Source organism: Physeter macrocephalus, chromosome 2 (assembly GCF_002837175.3).
Source record: "Physeter macrocephalus isolate SW-GA chromosome 2, ASM283717v5, whole genome shotgun sequence".
NCBI lineage: Eukaryota > Metazoa > Chordata > Mammalia > Artiodactyla > Physeteridae > Physeter > Physeter macrocephalus.
The window spans coordinates 87,541,454-87,556,653 of record NC_041215.1 but is presented as its reverse complement, the minus strand read 5'-3'; the positions used below and the strand labels follow the sequence as shown (position 1 = coordinate 87,556,653).

The 15,200-nt window shown below is 37.9% G+C and overlaps 1 pseudogene; it reads left to right on the top strand.

The window, feature by feature from the left end:
* Positions 1–1,120: 1,120 nt before the first annotated feature.
* LOC102990320 (transforming acidic coiled-coil-containing protein 3-like) lies at positions 1,121–13,927 on the top strand (annotated as a pseudogene).
* Positions 13,928–15,200: the final 1,273 nt, after the last annotated feature.

Sequence of the window (15,200 nt, the reverse complement as noted above, 5' to 3'; positions counted from 1 at the left end):
AAGTAACAAAATACTTTCAGATTTTCTTCTATGTTCACTGCATTAATACTCCATTATCAGTCAAATTAATTAAATATGAACAAATACAGGCCTAATGGTCAGTCTAGAATGGTTTTAAAAGTAATTTAGATGTGTAATAGTTTTTCATAAACATTAGAGGTTGAGCCTCACAAGAACAGTCCAAGGTTGGCAGGGTGGCTTTTCTTACTTCTCTTTATTTTGTAATGATAGCTCTGATTTATTGACTCTTTCCTTCAGCGAAGGACCATGGTGACTATGTTACATGCATTATCTCCTTGTGACTTCATGACAACCTAATGAAGCAAGTTCTATGATTAGTGATACTTTATAGCTGAGGAAACTGCAAATATTAAGTAGTTTCCCTGAAGATTACTGAATTGGTAAATGGTGAAGCTGGAAATATTGGCTTCTTATTATAGATGAAGAAATTGAAATATAAAAAAGCTTAAGATGACTAGCAAGTTTAGATTATTAGGAAGGGGCAGGGTCAGAAGCTGAACCCAGTACTAGTCCTAAAGTACTTCCAACAAATATTTAGATTTAAAAATCTCTATTCACATGTAGTGAAGATTTTCTCTTGTGTAGTCTACTTGTAAGATTACTAGATTAATTTTGGAATTAAAAGCAGAACATTTGGAAGGAGCCAAATAATTTAAGCTATTTTGCTTATATTGCACAAAGCAAATAAGAATAGAGATAAAGTTCAGTTAAAAAAAAAGTTTAAAAAACAGGGAAACCACCCCCTAAATTCTCTGAATTAACAACTCATGAAGAACCAACTATAGGCCAGTATCTTTTCATACATTATATCACTTTCTCTTCACAATATCTATGGAAGATATGGTTGTTCATGCATTTATTTAACTAATATTGGTGGAGCACCTAATTTATTCCAAGCACTGTTCTAAGTGCTGTAGGTATATCAGCAAGCAAGAGAGACATGGGCCCTGTTTTCATGGAGCTTACATGTGAGAAAGAGAAACACACCACAAACAAGTAAATACAGGATGATGCGATTTAAAGTGTCACCAGAAGTGGACTGGTATTTTTGGTTGGATGGAGAGACCAAGGATCCTGACAGCAGCACACATTTGAAGACATGAGGAGACAAGTGCTGGTGAAGGGGAGAGGAATCTCAAAAGCCGTAAGTGAGGAAAGAGCTTTGCATGTTTATTCAATAGAAAAAAGACCAGTGTGACTGGAGCAAAGTCAGTGAGAGAGACAACATCAGGGTAAGTCATCCAGAAGGGCGCTTTTAATACATAAATCAGAGCCCATCACTCTCTTGCTGACAATCTTTCAAAAGTGTCCCATTACATATAGAGCAAAATCCTCCAAATTTTCAAAGGCCTCCAAGGTTCCACACAGATATAACTCCTGCCATCAATCCAACCACTCATCCTCTAGTTTACATCCCACCAGCAACACCCCACCTTGCTGGCCGTCCCGTGTGCCAAGTATCCCTAGCCTCAGGATGCTTTTATTGCTCTTCCCTCTGCTTGGAATTTTCTTTCTATGGATAGGTACATGGCTTCATGTTTTCATTCATTTCATTTTCATTCTCTGCTCAAATGTTACAACCTTGGGGAAGCCTTCCATAATTATCAGTAAAATCTAATATCCTCCTATCCCTCTCTTTTCCTTTACCCTGCTTCTTCTAGTTGCTATGGCTGCATAAGAAATTACATCAAAAGTTAATTGTTTAAAATAACAATAATCATTTGTTATCTTTCACAGTGTCTGTAGGTCAGGAATTTGAGAGTGGTTTAGCTGGGCAATTCCGGCTTGAGGTCTCTTATGAAGTTGCAGTCAGACAGCTGTGTCTGGGGTCACCTATCAGCCTTCATTCACATGACTGGCACCTGGTCTAGGAAGACTCAAAAGGCTGGGGACTGGAACAGCTGGGGTTCCTAAGTGACCTTTCTCTTTCTCTATAAGGTCTCTCCACCATAGTGGCTTCAGGGTAGTCAGAATTCTTACATGATGGCTCAAGGCTCCAAAGGCAAATGTCCTGAGAGAGAGTGAGGCATAAGCCATATCACCATTTATGGCATAGCCTTGGGAAATCAGGCAATATCACTTCTGGGGCATTCTACTGGTTGGGGCAGTTACAAAGGTTTGCCCAGCTTTAAGGGAGGAGGGGGGATGTAGCTCTTGTCTCTTGATGGAGAAGTGTCAATATAATATTGTAAGAAGAACATGTGGGATTGAGATATATATATTCTCCAATGTTTGGAAAATTAAATCTGTCACATTCCTTTATTTTTTCTCCAAAGTAGTTTTCACTCTGTTTATTGCCTGTTTCCCACATTAGGATATAAGCCCTACAAAGACAGGACTCTTGACGGTCCTCTTTCTGCTGGTCAACCTTATTTTACTACCAAAATCAATGATTAGAACATAGCAGGCACTTAACATTTTCTATTGTTGAATAAATATTTCCTGAATCAATATTTCCTGAATCAATGATCTATTAAGCACTAGTGTTTCAGAGATGGAAAATTTTTTATAATATTCTGTAAACTGTTCCAGAAATGTAGTAAGAGAATAGACTATACTAAAATTATCCTAAAAATGAGTTGGTTTTCACGTGTGCCTAAACAGAAAAATAAATGCTTCTTTTATAATATTTTGGAAAAACTATGACCTTTTAATGACATTATACTTACTAACTTCTCAGTTGCTACAAATCACAATAGTATGAGAAGTATTAATTTAGGTTGTAATCTGCTTATGTGTACAGATTATAACATTGCAAATAGCACATTAATCTTTCAGTCACAGCTATACAAATGCCATCATTTAGCTCTTACTAATATCAATGAAGATGAGCAGGGTCCTTTACGCTCTATTTTTGACTGTTCACTTTACCATATTCAATGGGCCTAAATTTCTGCTTTTTTTTTTAAATTGACATATACTTGATTTACAATGTTGTGTTACTTTCTGCTTTTTTTAAAAGGCAGATTGTTGACATCCAGAAGGAAAGTATTTCTTGGATCTTTACTGAAAAAACTGTAATTTTATGAAGCCAAGATATATTCGTTTGAAATTCATTCTCCATAAGGGTCACCATAGTGGTTTGTAATACAGACATAGGAATGTGCCTTAAGGTTGACATTTTAATCATAAGCCTCAAGGACATGAGCCTCACTACACCAACAGGAAAAATAGGTGCTTTTTCATTCAAATTTAAAACAACCTAAATGCTCACCAAGAACAGTTGAGAAATTAATTATATACCACATGTTAATGTAAAGGCATTTAAAAAGATGTTGCAAAAGAGAAAGCAAAAGATAATTTTTCATAGCTGGCAAAATTACCTAACTAAAACTCCAAGATAATTAACTAAAAAATCAGAACTAATATAAAATTCGTCATTATTTGGATAGAATATACTATAAAAAATCAACAGTTTTCTTATAAACAGCAGCTATTAGAAGACATAATGGGAAAATATGAAAGCATAAGAGCAACAAAATATAAAACACTTAGGACTGGCGACAAGCTAAGAAGAAACAAAGACAGTGCAATGAATTTAAGGAGCTCGGCCCTGCTCTGTACTCCACCCCTCGCGGGCGGGCTGACTGGGTCCGCAGATCTCAAATGACAAAACAGTCACTGGTGACAAAAGTACGCAAAACTGCAGTTTCCTGTTTTAACCACCGGCACTTACCGGAATCTCATCTGTTCTCCGTCTGATGCAGTAAGAGTTTGTGCCACCCAAGAACGTACGAAAAGCTATGAAGGGGACTTTTCAGTCTCCTCTGCGGGGTACAGATGCACAGGATTTTAAGTCCCAGCTTGCGCAGTGAACCTGAGGCTTGTTTTGCTCCGGATGACACCATTGGGTTAGAAAACTATCCTCAAATCTGGACGCAGAAAACACCAAGGAAGTGGACACCAAAATGACCGAAGGAATTCTCCGGAAACAAACATTGGTGGGGACGACCCCCCTTCAGGGTACATGAAACCAGCCTTTGAAGACAGGGTTCCCGCTTCCCGGCTGGGCTGACCTGCATCGCCTGGATGCGTCAAGCTCTCCCACGCCGGGAGCGTCTTCAAAACAAATGGCACCTCCAGGACCAATATTTGGTTCTTATTCTTCAGACATTCCTTCCATAAAAGCATCACATCCTCCTCCGAAATTGTGGAAGACCCTTCAGGGATGGCGTCCCAAGACAGAACGGAGGGTCCTCAGAGGCCAGGGGAAAAGAAGGGCCCCTCGCAGACCCACCAGGCTGGCCTGTTCCCTGCTCGAGGCTCCTGCCCCTGAGAACGCAGCCGCCGGCCCTCTGAAGGCCTCATAAGGAAGAGGCCCATGGCCAAATGGCTGACCGTGCCAGGAGTGGCCCATGAAGCTAGAATCTGGCTTCTCTGATGCTGCCACCAGCAAAAGGCTTTCCTCACCTAGGAAACTGGGGGAGAGAACCGGCCTCAAACAGGCATTGAGGAGGCCGGAGTCTGAGGCGGGAAAATGGCCCGAGGGTCCTTACTACCCTCGGGGCATTTTCCTGGGACACGCTGGACGACCCAAACTTTAACCTGTTCCGAGGCCGTGGAGAGGTCTGGCCCCCAGATGGCCCCCGAAGGAGCCGCTGGGCCCTGCGGCCGAGCGGCTGAGCGTGGGGCCTGTGGCTGCGGACGACTCTCCTCAGTGGATGACGACTGGGGTGCACACCGCGTGGGAGCCGCGAGCTGAGGGAACGGCGAATTCTTCCGGCTCACTGGCTCCCACCAGCAGCCCCCGGCAAAAAGCCACTGCCTCGCCCGCTGACCCAGCGGCCCGCGCGAGCTGCCTCGGACTGGAGTGAGGAGCACTTCCGGACCTGAGTGGTGAGCACTTCCGAGCCCTGAGGTGCATTATGTGGAGCAGATTGGGACTGTCTCGTTCAAGGAGTCGCCCTTGAGGAAACAGTTTGTATACCACAAGTTTGACCCACTCCTGAAAGACAGCCCTCAGAGACCAACGCCTGTGACCCCTGAGACAGGCAGTGCGGGCGAGGCCGATGCCCCTTCCTCAGGAAGTCCGCCTGAGGCCAAGCTGGTGGAATTTGATTTCTTCCGAGCTCCGGATGCTCCTATGCAAGGTTGGCCCTGTGTGTCCTCGGGCCGGGGCTACGTGCCCATCATGGATATGCTGCAGCGCAGCATGGACCTGGACGCTATGGTGAAGCGACACAAAAGGAGAACCTGTTGCTGAAGAGCAGATGTGAGGGGCTCTCCGAGAAGAAGCTGGAGATGGGGAAGATCATGGACGGGTTTGAGGAGATTGTGTACTAGGCAGTGGAGGTGGCTCAGAAACAGAAGGCACTTACCAAAAGCTGAAATCCAGAAGGTTCTGAAAGAAAAAGATCAACTTATTGCAGACTTAACTACATGGAAAAATCTCTCTCTTTAACCTTTTCAGGTGGTTTGAGAAACAGAAGGACTTGATCAAAGGCTACCACACATATGAAGAAGCACTGAATAAGTGTGCTGAGGATTACATAGAAAGAATTGAAAAGGAAAGCCAGAGATACCAGGCGCTGGAGGCCCATTCAGGAGAGAAACTAAAGCTCACAAATGAGGAGATTGCCCAGGTCTGGAGTAAGGCCCAAGCAGAGGCCTTGGCCTTCCAAGTGAGCCTGAGGAAAGAGCATCCACTCACTGGAGAAGAACATTGAGCAGAAGACTAAAGAAAATGATGAATTGACCAGATTCTCTTGTCCACCTCATTTCCAAGATGTAAAATATCTGATGTGGAAGCTTCTGACCAGTGTCCATCTCTCCCTCCTGTCTGTCTGTCTCTCTGTTAGACGATTTCATGTTTTTTCTCTCTTGACCTCAACTTGTTTTTAATCAGATTGCTTTAAAAAGAAGACTAAAGAGGATGGACCTAGCGATTATCATACTAAGTGAAGCCAGACAGAGAAAGACAAACATCATATGATATCGCTTATGTATGAAATCTAAAAAAAATGATACAAATGAACTTATTTACAAAACAGAAATAGACTCACAGACATAGAAAACAAACTTATGGTTACCAAAGGGGAAAGGGGTAGGGGAGGGATAAATTAGGGTTTGGGATTAAAATATACACATACTATATATAAAATAGATAACCAACAAGAACCTACTGTATAATACAGGAAACTATACTCAATATCTTGTAATAACCTATAATGGAATGCAAAAAAAGAATATATGTATAACGAACTCACCTTGCTGTACACCTGAAACTAACACAACATTGTAGATCAACTATATTTCAATTTAAAAAAACCTAAAGAAAGTTTCCCTTTAGTTAAAAAAAAAAATTTAAGTGTACTACCTTTGGAATTACACACTAGGTTTAAATCCTAACTCTGTCATGTACTAGCTGTAGAGCTCAATCTCTCCTACGTCAGTTTCCTTACTGATAAAATGTGTACAATTATTGAAATACTGATGCAAGATTGACAGACAATGTTTGTCTGGAAAAAGCACTTGAAAATAATGTCCATTAAATATAGTTTAAAATGCATCAAAATCTTATTAGTAAAACTGTGGGACTTACATAACAGACAGATGGAGCAATAAAACAGCACAGATACTTCAGGGATAAAATACCAGTATATATAAAAATATATTGTTTGATAAAGGCTGCAATACAAATCAGTGAGGGCAGAAGAAAAATTTCAACAAATGGTTCCGAACTTTGGGTGAAATCTCTGGGAAAAATTAGCTAGATGTGTACTTTTCATATAAATTCCATATAAATTAGATCATTAAATAAAATAAAACTGTTAATCAATTAGAATAAAATTGAAGTCATTAAGTATTGGATATCAACATGGGGAAAAGCCTCCAAGGCAAAAGAACAATAGCAGAACAACAGAGAATAGACAGATTTGACTACATAAAAATTAGGTCTAAATGACACCAAAAAAAATTATGAAAAGCAAATTACAAATGGTAAACAAGAAAAATACTTTCATCATTTATGATAAGCCAAAGGTTAATATAAATACCTAAAGAACATTTACAAATCAGTAATAAAAAATCAGTAATAAAAATTGTAAACTCTGTAAGAGAAAAATGAACAAAAAGTGGAGCAAGTATTTTGTTAAAGTGGTACAAAGAGCCAAAAAAAAAGTTAATATGAAAAAATCTCAATAACCAATTTAAAAACACATTTTTGCTTATCATATTGGTAAATAATTTGAAAGAAAAATAGGTAATATTCATTATTAGTTAGTGTACCCTGAGACTGGAGCATTCACAGATTGCAGATGAGGGAATAAATTTGAGTAAATGTTGAGGAACTAATACTAGATTTATAACCCTTAACACAATATTTTTTCTATACAAATTTATCTTAAGAAATAGAGAGAGTTCTAACAGCTGTTGGGGAAAGGTTGTGGTAGAGAGAATGGCAAGAAGGGGTTAATATTGAGTTATTACCAGGGATAGAACTGAACGTACTTGGAGAGTGGGAGTGGGACATGAAGGTCAAGTAGGAGCCAAGAACAAAACTTCCTGAATATTAAAAAATACATACAACTATTGTATAAAATTTAAAATAATACAAAAAAATCCAAAAAAGCAAAATAAAAATGAAAGTGCCAGTTTACATGGAAATTTGGAGGAAAAGCTGGTTTGAAATAGATAAGTTAATTTTTAAACTTGAGTTGAATGTGTGCCAACAGGGTATTAAAGATGTATTCAAATATCTCCCTTAGTTTTTATTATGTAATATATGAGCATAGTAAAAAAAAAAAAAAAAAAAGATCGAATAGGAGAGAAAGTTACACAATATCAAATTTCCCACTGACTTTCCTATAACTACTACAAGTCCTACTCTTCATTAGTAGCCACCTTGAATTATCATTTACTTCCTCTGGTGATCAATTCCATATTCGTGGAACTCAAACCTCGATATTTTGATCTATCAACATCAAATATTACTTGATGTCTTCATACTCTGAGAGACCAGGAACTTGTCCTCTATTCCTAATTTTCTTAAGTTGAATTATTACTTTTGGATCCTATTGGTAATAATTGTAACACATTATATGTACACTTCTGTAAGAAGTTTACACTTAAACTTCTATGTCTTGATTGATCAGCTTCAGACAATATTGTTGAAATCCCTCAATATAAACTGAGTGTATCAGTGATTATAAACTTTCCTCCACCTCTCATCCCCCTGTTTTTCTTCCAATATCTGGAAGCTATACTATCACTTTTATTAAGGTCTAGAACATTTATATTTTAGTCTGTAAATATAATAAAATAATTCATATTTTGCCTAGAGGTTGAATTCTGAAAACTTAAACTGATAAATAGCATTTGATAATTTTATAATTATGTAACTATTATTGATGTAGAATATACTACATATTTAGGACCCATTGAGAAAGAAATAGAATTCCTTTTTCTTTGCTTTTTAAACAACTTCATTGAGGTATAACTTGCACACCATAAAATTCATCCCTTTTAACTATACCATTTCAAGATATTTAGTAAACTTACCAAGTGATGCAATCTTCATCATAATCCACCAATATTTTCATCACCCCAGTAAGGTCCCTCATGTCCATTTACAATTAATCCCCTTTCCTACCTGCTAGCCTCAGGTAAACATTAATGTACTTTCTGACTCTATAGATTTGCCTTGTCTGGTTTTGTTCTCTTAGAAAAATGGTTTAAGATTTATACATGTTGTTGGGACTTCCCTGCTGGTGCAGTGGTTAAGAATCTGCCTGCCAATGCAGGGGACACAGGTTCGAGTCCTGGTCTGGGAAGATCCCACATGCCGCGGAGCAGCTAAGTCCATGTGCCACAACTACTGGGCCTGTGCTCTAGAGCCCGTGAGCCACAACTACTGAAGCCTGCGTGCCTAGAGCCCGTGCTCCGCAACAAGAGAAGCCACTGCAATGAGAAGCCCATGCACTGCAACGAAGAGTAGCCCCCACGGGCTGCAACTAGAGAAAGCCTGTGCGCAGCAATGAAGACCCAATGAGCCATAAATAAATAAACAAACAAATAAATAAATAAAAAGATTTATACATGCAGTAGCATGTGCCACTATTTCATTCCTTTTTATTGTTAGATAGTATTCCTTTGTTTTGATTTACCATATTTTGTTAGTCATTCATCAGTTGATGGACATTTGAGGTGTTTCCATTTTTTGGATATTATGAATAACTCTGCTATGAACATTTGTGTGCAGGTATTTGTGTGAACTTATATTTTTTATTTCTCTTAGGTTGATACCTAGGAAATCTAATTTTGTATTTTTCTACACCAGTCTACGCAAAGGAAAATGTCCCAATTATCAACAGCATCTGGAGTTTTTTTTTCCTATATGTTATTAATTACTTTGAATCATTCCATATTTTACAGTCTAACCTCAGCTTTTTTGTTGATTTTCTTCCCTCTAGAGATTTAAAACAATTTTTAAATTAATATGTCATAAATACTAAAAGGTATAAAGATATTACCCAGAAACCTGCATATTTACACCCTGCTTAAGAAATAAAATACTTCCAGAACACTTGGGGAACCTTATGGATTTCAACTCAGTAGCATCTCCCTCTCTTCTTTCCAGAGATTACCATTTTCCAGAGTTAATCATCTTTATGCATTTAAAAAAAACTTTTACTAACTATATATGTATTTCTCAATTAGTTAAAAAAACAAACAAATATCTATGCTGTTAAATTCCTACTGGACTTGATTTTTTCTCAACATTTATTTTTGTGAGATTTACCTATATATATATATATATATATATATATTTTTTTTTTACTGAAAGTCATACATTTTCATTGCCATGTTATATTCCATTTTGTGAATATGCCAACATACCCGTTTTTCAGTTAATTGGAAGTTAACTAGTTAAATTTTTTTTGGGGGGGGTGTGGGCACTATAATCATTCTTTGTCACTGACCCAAGAATGTTTTCTATCGGCATCCAGGAAACTGTAGTAGGCTGACCTGATAGCTTGTATAAAAGGTGAAATCTCAGAACCACCACAGTTCTTAACATCTTATTTTATTTATTAATAGTATACATCAATTTTATTGACCTTTTCAAAGAGCCAACCTTTTATTTCATTGGTTGTCTCTATTGTTTTTCTGTTTTCTATATCATTGATTTCTGCTCTGATATTTATTTTCTTATTTTTAACTTATTTTGTGTTTAATTTGCTCATCCTCTTCAAGTTTTTTAATGTGGATACTGAGGTCATTAATAGGAGAGCTTTGTTTATTTTAAAATAGTAATACAGTGCTATAAATTTCCCCATAGGTACTGCTTTGGCTACATCTCACAGATTTTAATATGTTGTGTTTTCATCCTCATTCAGTTCAGAATACTTTCTTAGGTCCCTTTTATTTTCTTCTTTGACCTGTGGATTATTTAAAAGTGTATTATTTAGTTTCCAAGTATTTGGGAATTTTCCAGAGATCTCTGTTAGTGATCTCTAATTTAATTCCACTGGGTCAGAGAACATACTTGGTATGATTTGAATCCTTTTAATATTATTGAGACTTGTTTTATGGTCCAGAATGGGGTTTCCCTTGGTAAATATTCAATGTGTGCACTTTAAAATAATGTGTATTTTGCTGTGTGGAGTGTACTATAAATGTTTATTATTCAAGTCTATTGATAGTGTTGTTCAGATCTTTAATATCCTTAATGGGTTTCTCTCTACTTGTTTTATCAGTTTTTTAAAGTGAGGAGTATCCAATATCTGACCATTTGACTGTAATTGTGAATTTGTGTACTTCTCCTTAGAGTTGCATTATTTTTGCTTCATCTATTTGAAGCTCTGTTATGTGCAGAGCATCTTCATTTTGACAGCTTCATTTTATATAGGCGTTCCTGTGCATTCAAAAGTATATTTATTATTATTTTCCCAATATTTGAAAATGTTTTTTAGCCTGGAAATTTTCAGAATATCTAATCTGCCATATTTTAAAAATTTACATCTTTTCTGGATTTTTTTCTTGTCAATTAAAATATAATGTGCTCTTATTTAATCAATAAAATAATGTTTTTAGTTTTTTGAGATTCTTGATAAATTTAATCCAATTTTTTTTCTTGAAGTCATCCTTTTGGATCACTTTGGTTTCTTGTTTTCATTTGAACTAATTTCTTCTTAACCCTTCTTCACAGATGTAAACCTCGGATTTTGTTTTTAATCTCCATGGCTAGGTTAGGTACATGCCTCTGATTTTAGTCACTAATTACTTTTTGATTTTGAGGTATACTGACTCATGTAATTATTTTAGAAGAGTATTTGAGTGATATGTTCTTTGAATTTGGTGCTTCTGAATATGTCATCATTTATCTTTATCATTTTGTTATAGTTTGCTGGGTGTGGAATTATGAGTTTAAAACTATTTGCCCTTTAATTCATTACATGGTGCCAGTATAACCTTAATATAAAAACCAATAAAGTTAGTGCCACAAATATTTAGAACAATTTCACTTATGGATCAGGATATAAACTTTCTAAACAAAATGAACATCAGCAATGCATTAAGAACAATAACACATTATGACAAATTATTTGGGAAATACTAGCTCACAATCAGTAAACCAATTGAAATAAATAATTATCAATATATTACAATTTAAAGGAGAAAAGTCATGCAACTGTATCAATAACAATAAATGCTAACAATTTAATAGGGCTGTTACCATGTGCCAGATGCTGTTCTTTATGTATAGCAACTCATTTAATCCTTATATCAACCTTATGAGAAAGGTGATATTATTATGCTCCTCTACACATGAGAAGACAGACACATAATAGTAACTTAAAAAGATCATATTGTTCTCTAAGTCAAAGAACAGGGATTCAAACTCAGGTATTCTGGATCCAGAGTTTATGCTGTATTATATTCTGTCATTAATAGATACTGAAAAATCATTCTATAAATTTTTGTTAACATTCCAATTAATAAGAATAAAGGAATACTTACTATAATAGAGATAATTTACCTGAATATAGAGTTAAAGCAAAAGAGATGGAACATCTGAGAGATGAGACATATTGGATCAATTTTTGCCCTATATTCAGGACTATTTTCTCAATTCCCCTCAGAACTAACACTGAATGTTCTGTTTTGGGAAGCATATTTTAATTTCTTAGAATCCATTCTTGTTGTCTTACTTCTCTTTCTCATGTCAAAATTTTTTGGTTTAGTTTAATTTTATGAGTGCAACGTTTCAAAATTTTCTCAACATATTAATTAGAAAAAAAAGTTGTATGCTATTCCCAAAGTTCTACTCTGTTCTCTTTAATGTGATTTATTTTATTTTTTATTTTATTAATGTATCTTGCAGACATTAGTTATAAATTAGAAAAGAAAACTGCTTTGAATTCTCTACACTGACAGAAATAACTTTTTGATACTGCTTAAGGCTGAATATTGTCTTGGCCAAGGATTTTAATAATAAGCTGTTTTATGTAGCTTGTTCAAATTTTTATTTTATTTTATGAAACATATAATGCAATAATTAAGCATTTTTTTGTATTAAGTGTGTAATCAGTATACTGTGAGTTCTTAAATATCAATTCAATATATGATAGAAGGGACATACTGAAAGCAAAGGGCAAATGAGTTTTAATGAGGAGATAACATTCACCAACACACACTTAAGTAGAACAGACCTCATTCTTTACATTGCAATATTATTTGTAAGCTGGCCAATGTGAGGGCTTGAAATTTCATGGCATAATTAGAAAATCATTGTGGCCTCAAAGACTTTGGTATCTTGGCTCATAAAACAGTAGTGGTGGAGTACTTGCTTTTTATGGAGATTTTTTCCCTGTGGTTTATCTTTGAGAACAGAATTCAGATGTTCGTTGACTATCTCATAACAACAAAGTCAGGTAAGAGATTATTAAGTGAATGTAGCTAGGATTATCAGTGAAGGCACAGTGAAGGTAAAATCAGTGCTTTCAGAGCAAAGACTAACTTATCTCTTACAACTCTGGTAACTGCTCAAAAAAGTGAGGCTGTGATTGTGTAAAGCTGTCTGCTAGCTAAAGACATTAAATTCAGATCGAGTTCAGGAAATAGCTTGTTGGAGAGAGGAAAACTGAGGCTTCACTTGATTTAACTTTTTTTTTTTTTCTAGAAACGGTTTATTTTCTGTCAACCTTATTTCCGTTTTGTGCTTGAGTCTGTGGGAGAACAGCTTAAGCCCACTCAGGAGTTGTTCTTACCCATTCAGTGGCCAGAGCACTGGGGGTCGCAGACAGTCCTCGCTGGCGGCTGAGGCTCGGTCTCCAGTGGGGAACTGCTGGGCGGGCACAGAGGGCACCTGCGCCTTCAGACCCGTCTGTGACCTCGGGTGCAGTAGCAGTGAGTTTGGGGGCTGGAGCAGGCCATTCACCCCGAAAGTCCCCCTCGGTCACAGCCTTTCCAGCAGCGGCCTGCTCTTCCTTTCCGTCTCTTCAGGAAGTGGGGATGGGGCTGATCTCCCAGGTGTGATCGCGGGAGATGGTGCCGCGCATGCGCAGACCATTCCGGGACAGCGTCCACCACGTCAGACCACCGAGTGGGCTCCCCTGTTGTCCCGGGGTGATGGTAGTGTCCACAGGGCGCAGAGGAGAGTCTGTGTTGCACGGGGCGATGGTGGGCGGGTTCACATAAGAGCCTCTGTGAGAGGCCGGTGGTGAGCCCTGGGAACGGTAGGCGCCAGAAGCCGTGGCTCGTGAAAGGCTGCGTGGATCTGGTTAGCGAAGGTTCCAGCAGTGAGGTGGTCAGTAATAAGAGTGGCCCTGGTGGCAGCAGCAAACTTCAGCACGGCTTGCTGGCCAGTGTTCCTGGAGGATATGATGCTGGAATCAGCCGGTGTTCAACGGCAACAATGGCACAAGCTGCTGGAAGATGCGTCTCCCCGTTCTCAGATTTATGAGGTAGTTGCCATCAGTTTTGCTTTTGTAGATGATTGTTCCGTTTGGAAATCAAGGTTGTTGCCAACTAAGTGGGTTCCTGATGCAAGCAATTTGAGGACAGCCTACTCCTTCATTTGCAGGACATCAGAGACTCAGGGCATTGTGAAAATTTCCCTTTAAGTTACCACGGGAACCCAGAGGAGATATATGGATCCCTTTCTGGGTAGCATAGAAAAACTAACCTCTTCTAACTTGTAAATCAGAAGGCACTTTCTAGAAAATTTTGCAAAGATTTTTTTCTACATTTGACTCTTGAACAACACAGGTTTGAACTTGTGTGGATCTGCTTATACAGGGATGTTTTTCAATAGTAAATACTGTAGTACTACCTGATCTGTGGTTGGTTGAATATGCTGACAGGGAAATGTGTATAGTGAAGAATAGCGGATACTGGGGAACAATGTATATGGAGGGCTGACTATAATTTATATGCAGATTTTCCACTGAGGGCTGGGTGGGCGCCTCTAGCTCCCTGGTTGTTAAAGGGTCAACTGTACATATTAGAACTTTGACTAGATGCAGTCAATGTTGTTTAGATAGACATAGTAACTTTATAGTGGAAGACTTCTTTTTTTTAAAGTTTACTTATTTATTTATTTTAAATTTATTTAAAATTTTTTTTTGGCTGCGTTGGGTCTTCATCGCTGCACGCGGGCTTTCACTCTGGTTGCTGCGAGCAGGGGCTACTCTTCGTTGAGGTGCGCAGGCTTCTCGTTATAGTGGCTTCTCGTTATAGTGGCTTCTCTTGTTGCGGAGCATGGGCTTTAGGCGCATGGGCTTCAGTAGTTGTGGCACGCGAGCTCTAGAGCGCAGGCTCAGTAGTTGTGGCGCACAGGCAGTTGCTCCACGGCTTGTGGGATCTTCCCGGACCAGGGCTCAAACCTGTGTACCCTGCATTGGCAGGCAGATTCTTAACTACTGTGCCACCAGGGAAGCCCCTGGAAGATTTCTTGTCAGTAAAATCATAGTGTTTATTTTAAAGGACTGGATTTAAATCTGAAGACTGTCTTTATTTCTCAATTGTCTCAACTGTTAATCGGGAATATTACCTACCTCATGGGCTTTTTGTAAGAATTTAAAAAAGTAATACTATTAGGTACTGGGAACAGTGTCTGACACATAGTGAGCACTCAATAAATGTTAGATATTGTTACCTGTCTATTGTCTATGAATATCTCTACCTTAAACCTCAAGGTAACAGTCAAGCTTCTTGCAGGGAGGAATAAAACTACA